Source organism: Falco rusticolus, chromosome 9 (assembly GCF_015220075.1).
Source record: "Falco rusticolus isolate bFalRus1 chromosome 9, bFalRus1.pri, whole genome shotgun sequence".
Lineage (NCBI taxonomy): Eukaryota > Metazoa > Chordata > Aves > Falconiformes > Falconidae > Falco > Falco rusticolus.
This window is the reverse complement of record NC_051195.1, coordinates 49,788,095-49,803,798: the sequence shown is the minus strand read 5'-3', so window position 1 is coordinate 49,803,798 and position 15,704 is coordinate 49,788,095. Positions and strand designations below refer to the sequence as shown.

General features: G+C 40.5%; 1 protein-coding gene across 1 annotated transcript in view; it reads left to right on the top strand.

The window, feature by feature from the left end:
- ABL1 (ABL proto-oncogene 1, non-receptor tyrosine kinase) overlaps positions 1 to 15,704 on the top strand; it is an 83,381-nt gene that overhangs the window by 1,157 nt on the left and 66,520 nt on the right. The gene's annotated exons all lie outside the window — the stretch shown is intronic.

Genomic DNA, 15,704 nt, shown 5'->3' with positions numbered 1-15,704 from the left:
GATGCAGAATGGATTTATTCAAGGGCACAGTGCAGATACAGAGATTGTACTTTATGGAAGTCTTTTGTTTTCTTTCCCTTGCTTCTTAATGCAAATCTTCTGTGATTGATTATTAAGAAAATAACTTGGGTCAGATTGCTTGAAACCTGGGGACAGGTTATTGTAGAGCTAAATGTAAAATTCAAGGAAGTAACTTTAACATTGTGCAAGTTTCTCATTTCTGCCTTAAGTATGTTCAGGTTTACAGTCTGGGAAAGCGTTTCATCCTTTTCAAGTTTTTTCGTAGGTACAGACCAACCACAGCTGGTGGTGATGCTATAGTCGGTGACAAGCATTCTTTCATTATCTTTACAAAAGGGATTCTGCTACTTTGGGAAAAAAAAAAACCAAACCAACAACAACAACCCAAACAACAGACAAATTTCCAGAAAGTTTGTGGGTACTGCTGTTGTGAAAACTGGCTGGAATAAAAGTTTCTTTTTGATTTGCTTAGTGCATTTACAGCACTTCTGGTTAGTGGTTTCTCATAGCTGGTTAAATCTTCATCTTGTGCTGTGATGGATTTAAGTGCTAGAGGCTAAAAGTGCCCTAGGTAGGGAACTTGCCACTTGCTGGTCTTCAGCAGTTTGAGAGGGGACTGAGAATCTCGGGAAAGAAGCCACATGAAAAAGCTCAGTAGGATGCAGAGGTAGGTTAGGTGAATGTTTCAAAAACAACCAAAGAGATTATAAACTGAAGGTATCTCTACAAAAGTGAGGCACAGAAATGCATTGTTTTGTTGAAAAGTTTTTGGAGTAATTATTGCTTTTGCACAATGCTTTTTAAATTATAATATTCTTTCAGAAGACATGCTACTGGCTGCTGTCTTTGGCTGGAGACTGGGATTTTGATAAAGCTTCTTCAACAGTTTAGTCCTCTTGAAGAAGTTAATCTGTGAAGAAAACAAAACTGCATCTGTAATCTTCATATAACTGAAACCTGGAAATATTTGCTGTGTCTGAGGACACAATCTAGTTAAAGTTTTGATTCGGTTTTGTTTTAGCTGGTCTTTGCTTTCAAACTTTCTCTCATTCTATGTTTCTAGAAGGGCCCAAGAAATCCTATGCAATGTTCAGCAAAGAGACAAATGGAAATCCTGTGTATCTTGTACTGTGGTGAAATACTGTTTTGAGTTAACTCACTGCCATTTCTTTTAATTTCCTGTACAATGTTTGTGCACTGAGGAAATTGAAGATAATTAAGGGGAGGTTAGAGAATATAAGTGCTAACTGACCCTCTGGTGATAAACCTGCTGCTGGATTTTTCCAGGCCATGCTTTCAGTCCCGTGATATACCTGCTCCTCCACCCCCAGTGTAGTTGCTGCTTTTACTACTTTGAACAGAGTTTCAAGGTCAGATGAGATACAGCAAGAGTGCTAATGACAAGCAGTACAATATTCTACCTACCTTTGGTGTTTTGACGTAGCAGAAGAGCCAGAAATGCTCCTTTTTGATCATCTAACAGGTATAGGCAGATGGTAACTTCTTGCCAGTATGACCTGAGGTCAGAAGATCCTAGTGCGTTTGCAAAGAAAAATAGCATCTATAATGTCCATATGCCATATGTCCACAAGAGAACTCAGTGTCTTGATTTAGAAGAGAATAAACTTGAAAGGGGGCATCAAGGCCAGGACATCTGTTAAGAGAACTGCGAAAGATCACCCTCGCTTATCCACATGAGGAAAAGTTTCTTCCTTTGGGGTATATGCAATGGTTCTTCAAAGTACAGACAGTAGAAAGCTGTACCACTATTTGTTGTTCAGCTCTGTTTTGAGTTTGGGCTGCTCCTATCCTGCAAAATGCTATCTTAAAATATTTGGAAAAATACAGAGGGAAAGTTTCCCTCTATTTTTTTAGTTGATAATTTGTCTTTGAAATATGTAGTCTGACATACTTTGTACTTAATGGACAGAGTAGTGTTTAGTGTTTTCAGTCCTATTTAGATATGGTGCCATGGGCTGTAGTTCATAAAAATAGATTGGCATTTTTTCAGGGCTTAAATTTTTGCATGTTTGTCTTTCAGTACTTTTGTTACACAGTTTCTTCTAAATGCCAAACAGTGTATCTGGTTTCTCTGTCACACTGTGGGAACTAGTTTGTCCTAGGGAAATCATGTTTCTTGCTTTTCATAACTAAGAAATGCTTAAGGAGAAATTCCAGGGTGGGCTGCTTAAAGCAAACCCCTAGAGAGAGTCAAACTGTTAAAGGTACTTTAAAGCTCTTGTATTTTAAAACCTATGATTTTAAAAAAATTTAAAAAGCGGAGTTGGTAGTAGCGTGGCTCTCCTGTTATGGCTGCAATTTAGTAAAGCTATTTCATGGCCCTGTTTCAGTGGGACCACTAAACTTAAGTTCTACTGAGGCTCATTCAGCGGACACTTACCAGTAATTTTCAGAGCACTGAAGATCTTAGTTGCTTCAGTGGTGTTGAATCTTAGCTGAAAGCAGATACTTAGTGTAAGGCAAAATAACTTTCAGGGAAGTAATTCCATTTCTCAGTCATGGCACTCTCCATAGCACTCCAAGCTACTCATCAAGAGGGTTCTGAAAAGCAAGGAGGCAGCTGGCCAGAAATTGGCTCTGCTGGTGGTCAAAAGTTCTGTGAGAATAATGCAGAAAGGCTCTAAATTTTGTCATGACTTGACAATTGAGGAGTGCATCAAGGGCTGAAAAATAATCTATGGGCAAGTTTGGGGCTTCTTTCTTTGTATTGCTGCTTTCTGTGTTTTACAAGCTGGAGTTCATGCTGCTGTGGTTACCCTGGGCAGCAGAGTAGCCCTTGATAGGATTGTACAGATTTCATCTTGATGCAGATTACTTGATCTCTTAGGTTGCTTGCAAACTTGAAATTGAGAGAAAGTATAAAGGCAATGTTTGCCTCTTTCCCTTCTGCTTTTCTTGGCTGAGAAATCAGTCTGTAGTTACTGCTTTTGGGGAATATCTGAGAGAAGCAGTGGTCAGTCGAAGGTTAATGGGAAGGACTTTGTCCATGCATTTTAAAGTTTGTGTGCTAGTGTACCTTTCCAGAATGTTAATCCCAGCAAAACTCAAATTCTGAAAAGAAGGGACTATTTCCACAGGGCTCAGCTCTTATCCTGGAGTTGGCAGTAGTTAACTGGAGTGATAGGCAAACACCACACCTTCTCTGTCTTGGTGTGGTGTCTAGGTGTTGCTGTACTTGAATGCTGAGCAGATTCCCTGGAGCATCTTGGTAGAACAGTATCTCCAAGCAAAAGCAGCACCTGAAGGCTTAAAAAATGAATTGTGATCATGACACCTGTGGTGCTGAGGTAGAGATGCTGGAATAACTCCTTAGCAAGGTGGTGGATTTGGTTTGCAGCTTTGAATTCCTTTTGCTGCACAACTGATTGTTGTGATGCTGCTTGGTCAGCAGCAGAGCAGTGTTCTCAGAGGTGAAATCCTGAGCAGCGTCTCCACTTGTGCAAGTCCGAAGGGTTGAGTTTTATGTGTACTCTTTTCTGTGTAAATTGTGACGGTGACTAGGAACGGGGACCATCTTTCCATGGGCATGTTGGTGGGAACTCGAGGGTGATTTTTGGATTTAACAATGCAAAATTATGGTAAATAGTATCTTGAAATATAGGCCTTTCAAGTGATGCTGCATATTGGTGTATGTATCTGCTGTTATTGGTGATGGTTTCACTTTGGCAGTCAGAGAAATGATGTGGGAGAAAGAGGAAACGTGAAGAGGTTTTGAGTGTAAGACTTTCTTACGTGCTGCTGCTTGTTACATATAATGGACCACTGATAGATATCAACCTGGTCTAATAACTTTTTCATTGTTTTGTGTTTGAGACATCCTGCAAAGTAATACAAACATGGCTAACTGTAAAGTTGGTAGGAAGAGGTATTAGCTTGCTTTTTGAATCTGTGTTATACCTTTACACTACCAGGTAGTGGTAGTTGTTCAGCTTTGAGCTTTATTTTAAGTATCTTTAGAATATAGTAGATAAAGCACTCATGAAAGAACATTCTTTTCTTAGTCTTTCATAGTGATAAAATGTGGTCTTCCTGATAGTCTCTCTTCCAGCAGATACGTGATAGGGAACCTTAAAGGAGCTGTTTACTTTGCTGTAAAGAGAGACAAACTCCAGGAACTGGATCCATTTTTCTTATACCTTTAGTGCTGAATATAGCTGAAGTCAGCCTACTACAGTCTGTTTCATACTGGATCTGAAATTTTTTTCATATAAGGGTGTTGAAAGTTTTATTGCTTTAATTAGGAAGTAATTGGACAAAACAGATCCATAGCATAAGCTTGCCACAGCTGCCAGTTGGAGACATGCCCAATGAAATTCACTATAAGGAAAAAACCCAACATTTAAAAGGATCTTTTCCTATATTATTGATGAAACAGTGATTTTTTAGAGTGTTTAGGTTTGATAGTTACCTTGTTTTAAACTGTTAAATTTAATGTTCCAGTGTTTGGATTGTGAAAATGGGTAAATGATTTTATAATCGGTTCCTTCCTTAGGACTTAGTGATTGACCAGCATATGGGAGTATATACTACAGTATGTACTGTTACAATGGCATTGGTGATTATTATTTCTATGAAATGCTGATTGATTTCATACCATATAGGAAAACGCATAATTCCAAGATGTTTTATTGTTGTGAGTAAAATGCTATTAATAACTGTAAAGCTTTGGAATATACTTTTATCAGCTGGGTGGTCCAGAGCATATTGTGATCAAGCAATAATATGTGATTTTTGTACTCATTATCCTTTATCCTACAGGTGAGCTCAATATATCTTCTTTATATACAATATACATTTATTAGATAGTCAGTTGCCCATAGATGGAAATTATTTAAATGAGATTCCTTCCATACTAGAACTCTCTTTCTTTAAACCCATGTAGTTACAAACCCTGCATTTATCTCTTTCCGTTGTTCCTCAGGACATTTTTATACTTCATCTCTGCTTCACCAACTGCAAAACCTCAGACTGGAAAGAAACTGTTTTACTACTACTGATTCTGCTTTAGACCAGTCACCTGAAATTGTAGCATTAGCATTGGCCTAACAGGAGTCCATTATTTAGAGACTGCTGTCAGTATCTCAGGTCTGCATTCTGAACTGCCAGAACTTTCTTCATCATTAGGTCAGAGATTTGGCAGCTCCCAAACTTTAATTTCAAACTCTATTAGGAAAGACTTATCCGCAGCTTTTGAGATCATTGCTTATGTATCCAACTTTGATGTGCTTCAGTATTAGGCTGGTTAATGCTGACATCTGCTGCACACCAAATGCAGATCTGTTTACTGTCTCTGACTATATCCCTTTTCATCATACAAAGCTCATGCTATATTTTTTCCTGCTCCAGTTATCAAATACCAGTAGGTTTTGCTAAGAAGTTCCTCTGCAAAACTTGATCTAGGGTTAGAGTACGTTAGGAAAGAGACCTAAGACTTGCTAAACAGCTTTTCTACATGCTGATGTGGAAGATGATGATGGGGAAAGGCTAATCCTTTTCCTGGGCAAAAGCAGTTCTATTTTGTGCACTGACTAATCTCTGGTAACTTGCCATGTTTAAGTAGTTCATCTCCTTCATGACAAATAGGTAGTAGTTGTTCATATGCCAGACTGTCATTAATAGATTGTGCTGGTTCTGCATTCTTATTTACAAATTTTAATAGAAAGGCTATGTGAGAAGATCAAGAGGCAAGAGAAAGCTGCAGGGTATTAGGGTAGAAATCATCGCTTCTAAGCGATCACCTCATTCAACACCCTTCAACATTTACCAACAAACTCACACTATTTTAAATTGAAGAGTTTAAAACTTAAGCTTGAAAGGGAGGGGTTGACACAGCCCCATTGCTGAGAGGTGGGTATCCTGAGTTTCATCCCTGGTGCTCTGTGGCAAGTGGCAAATCGTGAGGGTGCAGAAAGGTGAAAGTGGCCTTGGAAAGCCTTGTCCCATTGATTGCTGTTTTAGGGTAGGGATGCTTGTCATGTTATGTCTTGGAACAACAGAGTTGTGTTTCCAGCTGTGCTTATAGGAACTCTGTTAAAGCAGACAAGAAATAAATGGGTGAGTATTGTCAGTCTGGGGCAGTTGGGCTGTGTTTACTGGTGTGGATGCAACTGTAACCAGTGTCTTGGCAAGGTGTCAGATAAGGAATGCTGTTAACTGCTACTGGGCCGTCTTGAATGCATGGCCATAGGAGTTAGTCCAGCTCTTAACGTCCAGCTGCTGCCAGTGGTGTGTTCCCTAAAGGTTCACAGCATGCTGCCTTAAGTCTTGGTCCCCTTTTGGAGTATTTGAGCATCCCAGGCTGCAGTTCCATTAGTGTACTCAATCCACCCCATAAGGCAGGGGTCCTCAAACTACGGCCTGTGGGCTGGATACGGCCCCCCAGGGTCCTCAATCTGGCCCCTGGTATTTACAGAACCCCCCTGCCCCCCTCCCCTGCCGGGGGTTGCGGGGGGCGGGGAACCAAGCAGCCGCAGATGACTGCCTGCCACTTCATCCGCGCGCCAGCCCCCTGTTTAAAAAGTTTGAGGACCCCTGCCATAAGGTTTAAAGCATGAATTGCCATGGTACTGCGTGGGGTTGGAATTTGGGATGTTACAGGTGTCATCTCTTTCGGCTATGTAAAATGCTATAATTGATTCACATTCGTGCCAACTGTAGAAAATGTTTAAAATACTACTGTGCTCTTGGAGTTACTGTTGCAGATGGACTTTGCTTTCCTGTTCAGGGTGGGGTTTTTTTGGCAGGGGAAGGCTGCCTTCTATCTGCAATGCCTGTTGATAGCTGTATGAAGAGCACTAGTGTCTTCACCCAGCAGTCTTCTGTCATTTCAGGCGTACTGTGCCATTCTTGTGAGAAATAGTAAGTGTCCTTATAAAAAGGTCTTGTGAATCGCAGAAGTCCATTACTGTAGGAGCGTGCAGAGCAGTTTCAGCAGAAGCAAGAGGGACTCTTGATGCTTTGCTTTTGTTACCTGTCTTATCAGTCAGCTCTTATCTTGCTCTATGCTGATTGAAGATCAATCTAAACAACCTGTAGAGGTTATTAGCCTGCTTACCAGAGTATCCATTTTATCAGTTTAAAGAGGAATCTTGGGCAAAACCAGTAATGAACATCCAGACAGTTTTAGTAAGTAAAGCTGCCTAAGGCAATGTCTTTCCTTAGTTCGTAACTGAATTAGTTCTTAGTTAGAACTTTCCTTAGTTCTTAATCTTGTTCTTTCTTTAAACTTGCATGTTTAATGCCAGTTCTGCACATAGGTATTAAGCATAACTTTTCATGAAATGGCTGGAAGTTGCGCTGCCCTGATGGCAGAATTTGATGCAAATTTGCTAAAAAGGTGTGTTATGCTCTAGCAGGAGTCCCTTTCCACACATCTTGTTGTAATGATGGTGCAAGCGTGTCCTGAATACCAGCCTGCTTTAGTTTTTGCCTTAAGTACTTTTTGAAGTTAGTGCTGAAATTACTTCCCGCCTCTCCCTTTCTTTCCCAGCACTTTTCCCCTGCTGTTACCGGTTAGGTTGTGAAAAGCATAAGCCTGCTTTTCCACAGAGTGATTGCTGCTAATTTACATGGATACAAGCAAGATCATAATTCTTTCATGAGTGAGGAGACTGCTTGATTTATGTTGTCATCTCTGTGCACTGTTTTTACCTAATGAATAGAATTTCACTACAGATTATTAGTCATTAAGACTTTGGTTTCATTGTGTGTGTAAAAAACCAGTATTGCTAGACGTTGCCTGCCTCGAAACTTCTTACCCATTAGTGCCACTTTTCTAAGGTATTTTTGAAGTCAGTCTAAAAGATGACTGCACCGTTCCTACCTTATCCCTACCATATCAACTCAGTACTTGTATGTCTTTCTGGGGCCAGTTGTGTCCAGTCTGCCCCTCTGGAGACCCATCCTTTGAAGTGCTCTCTGAACAGTAGCAGATCCTGTTTGGTCCAGGCTCTCCTTAGAGCTCATAGTAAAACGCTGAACCTTATTCTGCTGTGGTTTGCACTACATTTGCATCAGAGAGGGGTGATGGCCTCAGAAGCTGGGAATAATGTGTAATGAAGACTATATTGAATTACGTATTCTGCTGCCTGTTAAATGCCTGAGTTCTGGGATGGCAAAGCTTGCTCAAGGACAGGATTCCTTTCCCCTTTTGACCTGTTTGTTCCCTGTCCAGTGTCCATCACCATTGGAAGTACAGTCGCCTGGGCATGTTCCCTGCGTTTCCCATCACACTGACGCTGTACAGGAGGAAATTTCACTTACTGTATGCATCCAGAATCTACCAACACACACACATCAATATCAGGCTTTTGCAGTGATCCAAATGAGCTGATCAGCTGCCCATCCACACCTGGTGTAACTGATGGCTTTTTCATGGCCTTTTTTTTGGTGTGTTCCCAGAATAAACAATGTTGTTTTTTTCCCAAGGCTGAACGTGTGAATAGTAGTGGGATAAGAACAAGGATATTTGAAATAGGAAATCATTTGGGCTTTCAGGAAACATTTGCTATTTCATTTGTGTTCAAGTCGCCCAATTCCGAAGACAGCTTTTTAGGTGCTGTCTCATTTCATGTAACTGGTGAAGGGCTGTTCCTTGGTTCTCAGTTTTCTCAGTGTCTGGCATGACCGTAGTGGGTTATCTACAGGGCTGTTATGCACCAAACTCAACTGTTTTCACTTGGATTTTTGTGATACCTTTATAATAAACCGTGAGGAAATTAAACTGTCATTTGATGCACTGGCCACCAGATGTCTTCTTTGAATCTTTTTAATAACTAGCTCTGTTTAAAACAACCCCCCTGCAGTAAGAAGCGTCTTGGAAATGAGCAAAAGTTAATGGCAAGAACCAGGGTCAAAAGAAACAAATACGAATTTCAGAAACAGTGGCTGTCAAGTCTTTTTAGTTCCTTTTAGAGCCTATAATCTTTCTGAGCTTGCTTGCTGATGAAAAAGAGGTTGGTAGGTGATGTTTGCTTTTGCTGTTAATGGGAAAATCTTGCTCCCTCACCTCTTCAAGCTCCATTTCAGTTGATTTCTTCATTTTTTAAAACAACAGAAGTAGTTTTCAGTGCTGTATTCCTTTTCACTTATTGCTGTCTTCTACATTTGATCTTATTCCCCTACCTCTTTTGTTATGCCACACTGACTTTTTAAATTACATACTTTTTTTTTTTATATTAAATTCTGAGGTCCTCTCGGTATAGAAATTGATTCTGTAAATCCTCTTGTTGCATTGTGTCCAGCATTTCTAAACATGTGAGCTTTCCCTGGCAAGGATGCTCAGGGAATAACTGAAAACAAATTCAGCATGTTACAGCTGTTTACACAGTTGGTGTTGTCTGAATGTCAGAATTGCTATCACAAAGCTAATCGTGGAGTTAAACTTTTATGAAGTCGTAACAATGCTAGTAAAAGTGAAGCTGTAATCTTAGTAATACTCCATTTTACTCAAATCTCTTTTGGGTGGGAGAAGTTTGTAATAATGAAGAAGATTTAGTGCATCTAGCAAAATAATTTAAGCTATGAATATGTATGCTTGAATGGATTTTTATTTGTATTATTTTTATTAGCTGTAAGTTCTCTTCATATCTTCTGTACAGCTGACAACACATAATGTTTTGTTTAAAAGGTATATTCTAGATTAGCCAGAATTACTGGAACAGCTATTAGAGCTACTGTTGTCTGGCTACACCTAATGTTTGCAAATAACTTAGAAAAGCTCCAATGGAAAATTCTGAATTAATGCCAAGCTGTTTTTTCTTCTTAATATATTTTACCTTGATGGGTAAGATGCATTTAAAATTCTCTGCAGTGAAACCTTTACTCTTTTTAAGACTATTGATGGATTGCATTAAATGTGTTTGATATATATATTTTTTCCAAATGTGCAGCTATTTAATACAAAATAATGTCCTTTACAGGAAACTAAGTGGAGGGAAGATGAAGCTGTTCCCATCATTTGATACTGTTGATGTTCATATAGAAGCTGCAATTTCTTTGGGTTCTGTGGATTGTGTGTTATGTCTAAATAGTGCCTCCCACACAGAGGTTTGGATGTCAAGGTGCTATCATGTTTCAGGCATTAAATAGTAATTATTCTTATGAGGTGATCACGTAAGACAGTGTAAGTGTTGCTCAACCTTTCACATTCCATGTCATTAGGAAGAAAATCTGTTGGGGAAAACTTCAGTCTAATTAGACCTCAATGCAAGAATTACTAGTGCTTTTTATGTTGCTTTTGCTAGAGAGTGGGTATACAGTGAGGCTTTGTATGATGACAAGTACGCCACCAGATGCATTGTGTGTTTTGGATTGCTCACTAAGTGCAACTTGCAGGCATATTCTAGTTCTGAAACTGCTGCAGCGGTGGCTATGGAGAGGGCCAAATCCTAAAGGCTGTTACTGGTTAGCAAAACGCACAGAGCTAATAACACCTCTTAAATAAGTAGGTAATGTTTTGAGCCAAGCAAAAGGATGAATTAGAACAATAAAGGTTAGATTTTTGGAGGCAAATACTAGCTTTAAATGCTAATAGAATCATCTCGGTTGCCACAGTTTTGCCTCTGCAAAGCAAGGGTACTGTGTGACATTTCATTGAAGACCTGCCGCAATGTTGATAAGCCGACCTCTCCTGAGAGTAATTGCAAACTTCACTGAGCAGTAGTGTGGCTCTGTAATTGTGGTTAAAAAACACAGGGTTTGAAGAACATGAAATGAAAATAGTGATCAGTGCTGCGTTTATTATCAGGTAAGGATTCAAAGAACCATGAAATATTTGCATTCCACTGCCTGGAATAAGTAGCAGAAGTCCAGTGAGGTGTTTTTGTTCTGATGTGATAACTTGGGTTACTTTTCCCCAGAAAAGTGAATGTTACAGTGTATTGGCCATGTTCACATCATTTAGTCCTGCATAACTACAGAGGCATTAAAAACATCAAGGTGAAAGATGCAGACTCCAGCAGAGCAGATCCAGCTTGGACATCTGTCATCTGCAACGTTTCCAAATTAGGAAGTGGTGGGCTTCCACAGGACCTCAGAACCTGATGATCTGGAGCTCCTGGTATGAGACACATTTTATGGCCGCTCATTAGTCTTGAATCACCCAGTGCTGAGGGTGCCTCGTCACCCTGGTCTCGGTGAGTCATGGCAGCGATGGCGGAACGTTGTCTGCTGGTTGATAAAGGGGGGATGTTGTGGCTGAAACGGAGATTGCTGGTGAGCCGCATCTGAAGTAACTATACCATGTGGTATCTGAAGTGCTTGGCTGGGCTGAAATATTTGGCTGTTCTACCTTCAAATTAGTTTAAATAGCTCCATGGATGTCACCGTTTTTACATTCCATGATTAGAAGGATGGCAGCTCTTCTGTGGTTATGAGGCTTTCGTCTATTGAAGCTGTATTGCAGAAAGTTGATGTGCTGCTTGTGAAATGCTCCCCTAAGGCAAATCATGCCCTTTGGGGAGGGGGACTGAGGACTGGAGTGAATCAAGCAGGCATTTTACTTTTCAATTATTAATATAGTACCTTTTATGATTCTCAAATTGGAATTGCTAGCAGCTGAATTTTAAAAATGTACTACTTCTAAAATTTTTAGAAGTAAAACTAACCCCATGCAAGTAAAGGTGCTCTCTTGTACCTCAGAGACCTCTTTCCTATAGTCTTACACAATCACACTTGGGTTTTTCTCTTTATCCTTGTTTCCATGTGTACTATGGTGGTATCCATAGCTAGCTGCAGTGTAGGTACTCAATTTGTGCAGTGTGTGTAAGGGATGAGTCCATGAGAGCTTTGCAGCCTCCTTTGTAGAGTAAGGTCTTACTTGAGGGGGAGGTGCATTGAAAAGGTTATTGTAGGGTGCATTCCTAGCTTGTAAAAAAAATGTTTTATTTAAAATGAATGCAGATAGGCAGTACAATTAAAAATTACTATCATAATGATGCTGAATACAAAGCTGAAGAAAAGGTTTTCTTTAGATTGCAGCAAATCAGAAGAGAGTAGGTTGGAGACTTTCCCTTGTCCCTTTCTCCCAATCAAAAAAGTTGTAAAAAAAACAAAAAACAAACAACCCTCAAATCACTATGAAAAATGGGGAGCAGGTGAGGAAGGAAATGAGGTCTGTGGGCGAGCTTTTGCTAAGAAGTTCTGTCAGTGCACCTACACCCTGACATTGTATCATTGTGGGGCCAGCTGTCTAGCGAAGTCTTTTGAACACGGGTCCTGCTCAAAACAGAGCTCCCCCCAGAGCCAGGGACACTGGCATTGGCAGCTGCCTGTATTCATCTCCTTGCCCTGTGCAGCACCTCTGACTCCTCTTGAGTACAAATCACCCATCCTGACTCTTGATTTCGAAGGCTAACGCATCGGTCCTAGCATCCTGGGTTTGCTGCTGTGGTGAGAGAGTTGCTTTTAGCCTGGGATCATACCTTGACTGTTTTGTGAAAGGTTTGACTTGAGAACCTGGCCTCGCCAGGGGTCAGCCTGGGGGTGTCTTATGAGACGCACAAGTAAAAGCAGATAATGCGGACGGGGGGAGGAGGATGACAGAAATGTGCACGGCTTCTCCAGGGCTCTTCTGCCGCTTCCTGCTGCGGGGGTGGTTATGAACCAGCCTGGATGACAGAGCTTCTGTTATTTTGAAACGCAGTGTACCACAGATAAACCATGACAGGGACCTTCGTTCCTACTTTCCTTTATGCCACCTACACTATCCCTCCCGCATCTGGCTTTTGCACACAGTAGCAATGAAAACTCTTGCTACCAAAAGCAAACCAAATAAAACTGGAAGAAAAACCAGCTTTTTCTTTATGCCCGACATCAACTAGTGTTATGTTTGAAAAAATAATTGAGATGATTTTTTTTTTTTTTCAATCATTTCCCCACAGTCCAGGGATTGTCCTTGGATAAGCAAAAGGTATATTTTCAGGCTGGGTAATTGAGGTTTGTGTAGGTAGTGATTCCAAGGATGCGCCAGTGCTGAAGCAAATGAAATGCTGCATTCTCCCCTGTAGCAGGGAACAACAGTGCACATCACAGGTAGTTAACAAGTATCTGCTCAGTTTGTTTGTAAGTCAGAAACTAGATTCTTTAAGTTCTTTATAATCATAAAGCTGCAACTTTGTGCTCTATAAGCCCATATAACTAGGTAATAAGTTATTCACAGGAGTGGAAGAGGGTTAAGAAAAGGATCAAAGTGCTTGAAGGGACGCAGGGGTGGGATAATTTGCATTTGCTGGTTTAAAGTGCTGCCTTTTGTACAGGTCATAGCGCCAATACACAGAATGCTGTGCACATTCGTTTTGCTTTGGTTTTTTATTGGGGTAGGGGAAGATTAAACTCTCCTTGTGTAATGCGCTCTAGTAGGTGCCTACCCGACAGCCATCTGTCCTTTGCAAATGTGTGTAGTATATCCCCTGACATTTCACACTCATCTTGTAGCTGCTCACCTTTTGTCTTCCATTGTGCTAAAGCTGCTTTTTTGTTGTTGTTTTGGTTTGGTTTTGCTTTTTGTCTCTACCAAATTGTTGCTTTTTCTCTTGGAGAACCAACTGTCCATCTTCAAATTGGATGCTCTTGCAGGTTGGCTGATTGCTTTGTATTCCATCAGACTATGAAATCCTGCTGTTGAGCTGAAGGAACTGAAGTCCTTGTTTAGAAAAGAAAATTTCTTACTGCCTGCTAGAAAAGCTGTTGGCCTGCACTTGCAGGTGACCTGCCAAGGATTTATAGAAGAAAAATTGGATTTTATCCTCTTCCCCCCCCCCTCGTTTTAAGATAGTCAGAGCTGGCATGAAAAATGGCAGTTTTCTGAGAGGGGCTTTGTCTGCCCTAAGCAGCAAAAAAGAGCAAACCTAATCTTATTTTTCTCCTTGGGTCAATTTTTAAGCTCTCGGATATATTAGCTTGCTATTGAAAATAGTATTTCCTTTTTTTCTGCCCCTTTATGTAAAGGGAAACAGGTGCCTTGCCCACTCAATTTGCTATTTTGACATCATCTTTCTGTACTTCTGTGTAGTTGTTCCTTCCTGCTGCATTTTGGGAAGATGATGCTTAGAGACTGGCAGCGTCCTTTTTGGGGCAGCTGTACTTGAAACGTTGGTGGCACTCGGATAAGCTGACATGCAAACTTCCCTGCTCTCCTCTCCCACCAAAGCCTGTAACTCTGAAGTTGTTGCTCTAATCACAGGAGTATAGCAATCTCAGATTGCTGCTTTTGTAATTAAACATACATGTTTGTGTAACTTGTGAATAGTCTGGTTTTAGTGAATGCTTTGGCAGTCTCTAATGTGCAAAATACTACCTCCAACGGCTTAGTGGAAACAAAAAAAATGAGACCTGTTCTTGGGAAACTTGCTTTTCAGCTTTCTTGATGAGACTGATCAAAGTTTTTACCCAAACTCATCTGTATGACTGGATCATACTGTCTGAGTGAAGCCTGAAGGATTATGTGGACAGAAGACTGTCGTGCGTTATAATAAAAAGCTTTGTTTTGCAAACCTGTATTTTTCTCCTAGATTGCAATTACATGGGATGGGTCTTTGATTTCCACTTTGTTCTCACCAGTTGTTGAGGTCTGACCTGGGAATTGCGGGGAGGCTGTGGTGTGATTGCAGCACTTTGGTGCAGGACAGAGTCTCATGAGTTCCAGTTCAGACACTTTCTTTCTTGTTCAGCCTGCTGATTTTTATCTATTTTAACAAACAGTAGCAGAGATTGAAGAAACAACACACAGGTCCACTTCTCAGCAATTTCCCTTCTTTCATCAGCCCTGACCAAAACAGCAATGGGAAAGAAGAAATGTAATTGTAGCAAAATGTTATGTGTCTCCTTCCCACCATAAACCCTGTACTTTAGGAAAGATTGTATTGTTGGACTCAATAGTCCAGAAACATTGTCCTTCCATTTCTTCCACATTGTCTCTTTCCTGCAAATAATATTTTCATAAGATGCTGTCTGAATTAATGCCTTTTTTTTTTAATATATGAACAGTTGTCTTCCTGTTGTTGTAAAATGATCATTCCAGCTGAGACTGAGTTCATTGTTCAGCATCCATGTTCAAAGGAAACAGCTTAAGGATTACGAAAAGCTACAAGCCGGGAAGAGGCCATCTTGCTTCTGCGATCCTTCAGGCTTTGAAATTTTGGTTCACAGCACTTGGTATTTTTTTTTACCTCATGTCTAGGGACATTTTATCATCCTCCTCTTTCCTGTTCCAAGCAATTACCATTTATTTTATCTTCAAGCAGCAGCCTGTGGCAATAAATTTTAGGAAATTCCTTCCCGCCCTTTATTAAGCCCTACATAATAGCTTCCGCTACTCACTCATACATTCATTAAGAAGAATTAAATGAGTGCTGGCGGCCATTAGCAGAGCGTTTAATAACATCTCCAAGGGAAGGTGCAGCAGATTGGAATAAATGAACAGGAGCAAAACCAAATGAAATAACTTCATAGAATATGCTCAACTAATTTGTTCTTAAAAAAAAACCAAAACAAACTGACTTATTTACATGAATGTAGCACTGTAAAAGGTGCCAGTGTGAGACCCCTGGCAGAAGAGTCCCCATTTCAAAAGATGTGCAGGCAGTGACAGTCAGAGCTCGGCTGTGGTGCCTGGTGGAAGGGCTGTGGGCTTTTTGGGGAAAGGGCATTTCAGCGTGTCCTGC